This window comes from Enhydra lutris, unplaced genomic scaffold (assembly GCF_002288905.1).
Source record: "Enhydra lutris kenyoni isolate GAN:26980312 unplaced genomic scaffold, ASM228890v2 scaffoldscaffold11, whole genome shotgun sequence".
NCBI classification, from domain to species: Eukaryota; Metazoa; Chordata; class Mammalia; order Carnivora; family Mustelidae; genus Enhydra; species Enhydra lutris.
This window is the reverse complement of record NW_019154095.1, coordinates 19,152,329-19,158,462: the sequence shown is the minus strand read 5'-3', so window position 1 is coordinate 19,158,462 and position 6,134 is coordinate 19,152,329. Positions and strand designations below refer to the sequence as shown.

Genomic DNA, 6,134 nt, shown 5'->3' with positions numbered 1-6,134 from the left:
GGAGCGGAATTCCGCCCTTGTTCCCCTCACTAAGCCTTGCACCCCTGTGTGGCTCTGAGTCTTCTATCCACCTTGGACACAGCACCACAGTGTGCCGATCCCAAGAGGCCTGGGCGTCCATGGCTTGTCATCAGGGCTTGTCACCAAGCCTAGTGATTTGCTCCTTTCCCCATGTTCAATGCCGGTGACCTACTAGCCTTTTTCTTAAACCTGCCAAGCACCCACCCTCCTCCTCCTACCCCCACCCCCCATGTCTTTCCGCCCCTGCCCCCAAGTTTGGTAGTTTTTCTTCCCAGTCTTTTGCTAAACGTGACCGACTGGTTAGAGTAGCTCTTTGAACACATTCTTTGTGATAATGAATTGTTCCTCTGGGTGGATGAGTAATGTCTCCTGTGCACGTGCTTTTCCGACACGTTTTCGGTTGTTTCTGTGGCTCTTTCCATTGTGAGTGTGTGTGCTTCTTCAAGCGAGCCTTTTAACACCTTATTGTGTTTGCATTTATTGGAGGGAACGGAATAAAAAGTGCTCCTAAAAGGACCTACATGCTCAATGTAACTATAATAAACACGCCCTAGACTAATGGCTAATGCCCAGGCAAAACCATAGAGTTTTGCTCTATTCAGACTAACAAGAGGGTGCGTAGCTGATACCGCCCTCTGCTGGTTTGTCCTGTTTTTGCTCTAGAAATAGACGTGCTCCTATTTGTGACGCTTGCCCCTTCCAAGTTCAAGTATCAGAGTTTCCAAATGTGACTAGAAAGAACAGTCAGTCTTCTGGAGACTCTGTGGAGGATGATTCACTGTTTCACAAGCGCTAATTGTCTGCTTTTAGAGCACTTAAGTAATCACACAATTTTTCAAGTAATTGTGTTTTTGTAAAAATAGCATTTTATGAGTTGAATGAGTCTTGAAACCCTTAGTGAACATAGTTAAGCCATCCCAGTCGAATGATAATCCTTTTTTTTTTTTTTTGAGAAAAAAGATTCTCCAGCACTTATAGCAAATAATTTTTGGATTAAGTTTCAATGTAAAGACACTTTGCCTAGTTCTGTTTACCTCTGTTGATGCTACTACAAAGGGAGCTCATTCTCTCTCTTCATTTTGAGCACAGCTCCGCCTGTCTCGGTTCTCAAAGCCTTTCCATGCGGTTCTGGTCTAACACGGCGGCTGTGCACGCGGCTCCCGTGGGAGATGTCGCCTTTTCTTCCTTGGGGACCTGCAGGGCCCAGAACTGTTTCTGCTGCATGGAAGTCACCTTGGTGAGTGTCCCAGCACCTCCTCTTGCTCGAGGGCAGGTTCCCCTGAGGTCTGTCTTTTCTGAATCACTGCAGCACCTGTCTGAGCACCGTAGTACGTGTTTAATAAATATTCCTGGGAGAAAATAAGTGTCTTAACTATTCCTCAGAGCCTGGTACACCACCACCTGGGCCTCTGCTTTCTGGCTCTGGTTCAGGTCTTTTCTAGGCTCTCCAACAGCGCTGTGGAAGTGGAGGAAGCCAAAGTGTTTATTTTGATGATGGTTGCTATTTTCAATTTGATCAGTGCTGCTTCAGAAATGAGGGCGGCCCGTGGTTACTCCTTTTAACTATATTTCCCCAAAACGGTGATATTTAAAGGCTGGTGGAGAAATAGCATCTCCTAGGTTTTGAGCCAGAAGCCAGGGACTGGTAGCCAGCTGTGGGGGGACAGTGGGGTCAGGAGCGCTGTCTTGACCACTTCCTGCTGGGTTTGGACATCCTTCTCACATGGGCTCCACTTCCCTGCCTTTCCGTGAGAATCTGGATTGGATGACTTCTCGGCTTTCAGCCAAGTCAATGACCTCCGATGCTACTGAGGTTTTATCATGCGGAAGAGCCATGACTTGAGTCTCTCTCTGGCTTTGGACGCCTGGTCCAGGGATCTTTCCATGGCCCCAGTTAGTTTCTCCTCCTTCCGTGCTTTTTGGAGCCTCTACAATTAGAAGCAAATTCACTTTGAAAGCATGGCACCAGAGCGCTAATTTAAAGGCACTTTCTACTAGGATTCTCTTCTCTTTTTCTCGGTGTTTGATAGCCATGCTCGCTCATAGCAAATGTTCCTTTTTCCGTCTTAAGTTTATCCTCTTTCTGCAGTACTCTGCTTTTCCTCTGATTTAAGTGAATTCTGTTTCTGCTACCTTTCCAAAGCACTAAATTTCCCTTGAATCAAAACCTTGTGAATATATCTTCTTCCCCAGCCTTCATGTATATTTTATTTGGCTTCCTCAGCTAAGTCACTGGTGAAAATCTAATACTGTAACTGAATAAGTGAAATAAAGCTTCCTGAAAGTAGTTTCCTCGTGTTACTCCCCCCATGAAAAGCCTGCATTCTATCTTCCCCAAACTCTTTCTCGTATGTTTGATCCCAGCTGTGCAAAGCCCAGTGGGTCAAGGAGAGGCGCCTGCATTCAGAGTTGCTGGTTGCAGAGAAAGGTGAGGAAAGGAGTAAGGTATGAAATTATGGCAGTAACCAAACAAGGCTTTTACAAAGGGGCTTGATCAAAATTGAAGCGTAGGTACCTGTACAAGGTCAACATGAGAATGTCTGGAAGGTGGTTGTTCTGAGGATGGAGGATTCTATGGAGACGTCTTGGCAGAATCATGAACATAAGGATGCCAGCACCTGCCATGTGATCTCACTGGAAGGCTAGGTAAAAAGAGAAAAATAAAGTTTCAGGAAAAACTAAACTTTTTCAGTTTCAGTTTCAGGAACTAGGTTCAGAACCCTAAACACCTCTCACTTTTATAGGATGCAGAAGATTGTTCTCTTTATCCTACAGGAAATGGGATTTTTTTTTTCCAGATCTACAGTAACTTTATTTTTAAAAAGAATTTACTTATTTGAGAGTGAGAACTCAAGACAGAGAGAGAGCATGAGCGGGGAGGCAGAGGGAGAGGGAGAAACAGGCTCCTGGCTGAGCAGGGAGCCTGACACCGGGCTCGATCCCAGGACTCTGGGACCACGACCTGAGCAGAGGCTTAACTGACTGAGCCACCCAGATGCCCTTATGGTAACTTCATTTCAACAGAGAAACCAGGCTGCAGTAAGTCTGCATGATTGGAGTAGACGATCTTTCCCAAGGGTGACGCCTGAGCCCAGCTGGCAGCACAGAAAGGTTAAAACAGAAGCCCAGATACTCCTCTTTCCTGGTCGTGCCCCGCATTGCCTGCTCATGATGGGAGGTGAGAATCTGCACAGCCACATGGAAGGAAGGGAGAGATCCGTGTGCACAGAGATGGCATCCCGACAGGAGACCAGCTCTCTTTGTAGAGGATGCAGAACCGAAAGTGCAGTTGCCCACCCTCTACTGTTCTCTGATGAGAAAGGCGAGGGGAGCGGAGGAACAGAAGATCAGGTTCTTTACTCTTCAAATAAGTAAATCCTATAGGATGGGGTTGCTGGCCAAGCTAGCGGTAGACTAGGATGAAAATCTAGGCTAGGTGTAGATCTCGGCATCTCAGGAAAAGAATAGCAATGATAAGGGAGAAGAGAGGGACATTAAAATGCCTGGAGGTATTAAAAAGAAGAGCCCCCGCCCCCTTTTCTTTTCTTTTTTTTCTTTTTAAAGATTTTATTTGTATATTGGACAGAGAGAAAGACAGACAGAGATCACAAGTAGGCAGAGAGGCAGAGAGAGAGGGGGAAGCAGGTTCCCCGCTGATGGAGAGCCTGATATGGGGCTTGATCCCAGGACCCCGAGATCATGACCGGAGCCGAAGGCAGAGGCTTAACCCACTGAGCCACCCAGGCGCCCCTTATTTTCTTAAATAAGACAGGAAACAGCATCTTTTCCTTGCCACAGGGGCAGCAGCCCTGCTGGTTTTCAGGCAGCAGGATCTCTGTAACAAGGGCTGTTGATAAGCTTGTGGGATCATGGGAGGACAAACACGATCTCCTGGCGGAATGAGCTCTTCCCACAATGCATCCGATGGGCGCTAATCTCAAGCTGGATCTACAGAGGTACCCTAGCACCACAAGGGGCTATAGTCAAAGCTTCTAGAATATCGCAGTGGCATGATCAACTGCTTTTGGAGGGCGGTGCTGTGTCTTCTTGTACATGTAAACTCTTTTGGAACAGTTAGAGTTAAAGGATGAGCCGGAGTTTGGGTTTTGAGCCACAAAGTTTCAGACACCCGCCACAGATGCCCCTGTCCTATTTCACTACACATTCTTTTCTGAGGAACACAGTCAGTGGTTGAGTGTTAGGGACTATGGTTGAAAGCAATGACCTGCTCGCCACCGTCTGCGATCCTTTCTCTGTGTGACTCTCACAGCAGTGGGGTCTGTAGGCAGGAAGGCTGTGTCTGTTCCCTCTCAGCAGGGAAATTACTGGAGACCCTGGTGAATGACACGGACAAGGTGGCCCAAGTGGCCGGAGTTGACCCTAGCCACAGAGATGTGGCTGTCCTTTGTCATACAGATGGTGAACTCCTTGGTCATCCTCCACCGGCTCAAGCTTTAGTGCTGGGAAACAAAACATGCCATCTGGTCAGTCATGGGCTCCCAGCTTTGGGAGGAACCGCCCTTCTTGAGGCTGGAGACCAGCTAAGTCCCCACACCCATGATGCAGCCAGCCATGCCTTGGACTTCCTGCCACCATCGATTTACAGGTCAGGGCCCGTCAGGATGGTTGAGGCAACCCATGCCCCATTGATTAGACGGCTGGAATATACTGGACGGATCAAGATCTTTAACTGTGATTCCACACTTTTGGCATCAGTGTCTCTGCAGACCACAGTGAAGCCTCCCACATGCCCACCCATGTTCTTGGCATAGGATTGGCAGAGACCAATATGAATGCCCTGGTCGATGAAGTGGCCTACAGCCCACCATCTTTGTTACCATCACCACTGGCAAAGCCTTGGTTGACCATGTCAAAGAATGTGAAGAGATTGTTTTTCTCCACCACTGTTGCTATTTCCTTCCGCTGCTCAGGGTGAGGGTCCACTCCCTCAGGATTATGGGCACAGTCCTGCAGGAGAACACTTTGTTGTGGCATTTAGGAAATGTCCTCCATAGCACCTGTGACATCAAAGCTGCATGTCTTGGGGGTCATAGTAACGAGAACCATGTAGCTGCATGCCAGCATCCCTGAATACGGGTGTGTGGTTTCTGCAGGACTGTTTGGGCAGGAAGACATCTTGGCTGAACTTTAAAAATCTTTGAAGAAAATTAGCTCCAATCCTCCAGGCTCCAGTTCCAGAAAGGTCTGCGGGGTGACATAATGGCTACGTTCAACACATGGGGACAGAGTGTCCTCACCTGGGGATAGTTTTTTATATGCCTTAATGAAATTCAACAAGTCCTTCAATGGGCACGTATTCTTTGCCCAAATTTTTTGCAGTATTCTGGGCCTCTGCCTTCCGGACATAAGGAGCACATAAAGCTTTCCATGATCATCCTAATGGGCACCAACTCCCAGATGCCTCTTTTTACTGTTGGCGTCTCTCTTAAAGGCTTCCGAGACACCCGGGTGGGATCTGGGGCCCCGTCTCCACATGGACCCACCAGGAGCTGGCTCTGGCAGAAGCCACGGTAGCAAAGTCTGGGTGGGAGGTGGCGGCGACCCTGGGCGGGATTCAACTAGGATGTGGCAGGGCCATTGCAGGGGGCCAGGGTGGGGGCTTAGGGGAGGAAAGCAGTGGGCAGGGCAGAGCAGAGGGCCACTAGTGGGATGTCTTTAAGCAGGAGAATGACATGATCATATTCTGATGTTACAAGGTCAATATGATTGTGGTGTTTCTTTCCCCTCGAAGCTGTGTGTTCTAGCTCTTTCTGAACATCTCAGGGTACCTACCATGTGCTATGAGATTTGCTGAATAGACACCTGATGATTATGAAAGAGCAGAGAACAGCAGGCCCCAAACCGGCCTTGGGCAGACAATGTTCTGATACCTCCTCTGTGCTCCTAACAGCCTTAAAGTTCCTTAAGCACTTTTCTTTCTTCTTCAGCCAATATTGGTTGAAGGGAATTCCAACTGTAGAAATATCCTTCATCATCTGCACCTTGTTAAAATAAACTCACTTCTTTCTGTTTATGTTCTACACAGATATCAAGTAGAGTCAGTGATCAGTTTCCTTCCTCTGTTGAACAGTTACTTACTGAGCACCTGCTAG

General features: G+C 47.8%; 1 pseudogene; it reads right to left on the bottom strand.

Moving 5' to 3' along the window:
* Positions 1 to 4,343: 4,343 nt before the first annotated feature.
* Positions 4,344 to 5,620, bottom strand: LOC111144465 (annotated as a pseudogene).
* Between the last annotated feature and the right edge of the window lie 514 nt (positions 5,621 to 6,134).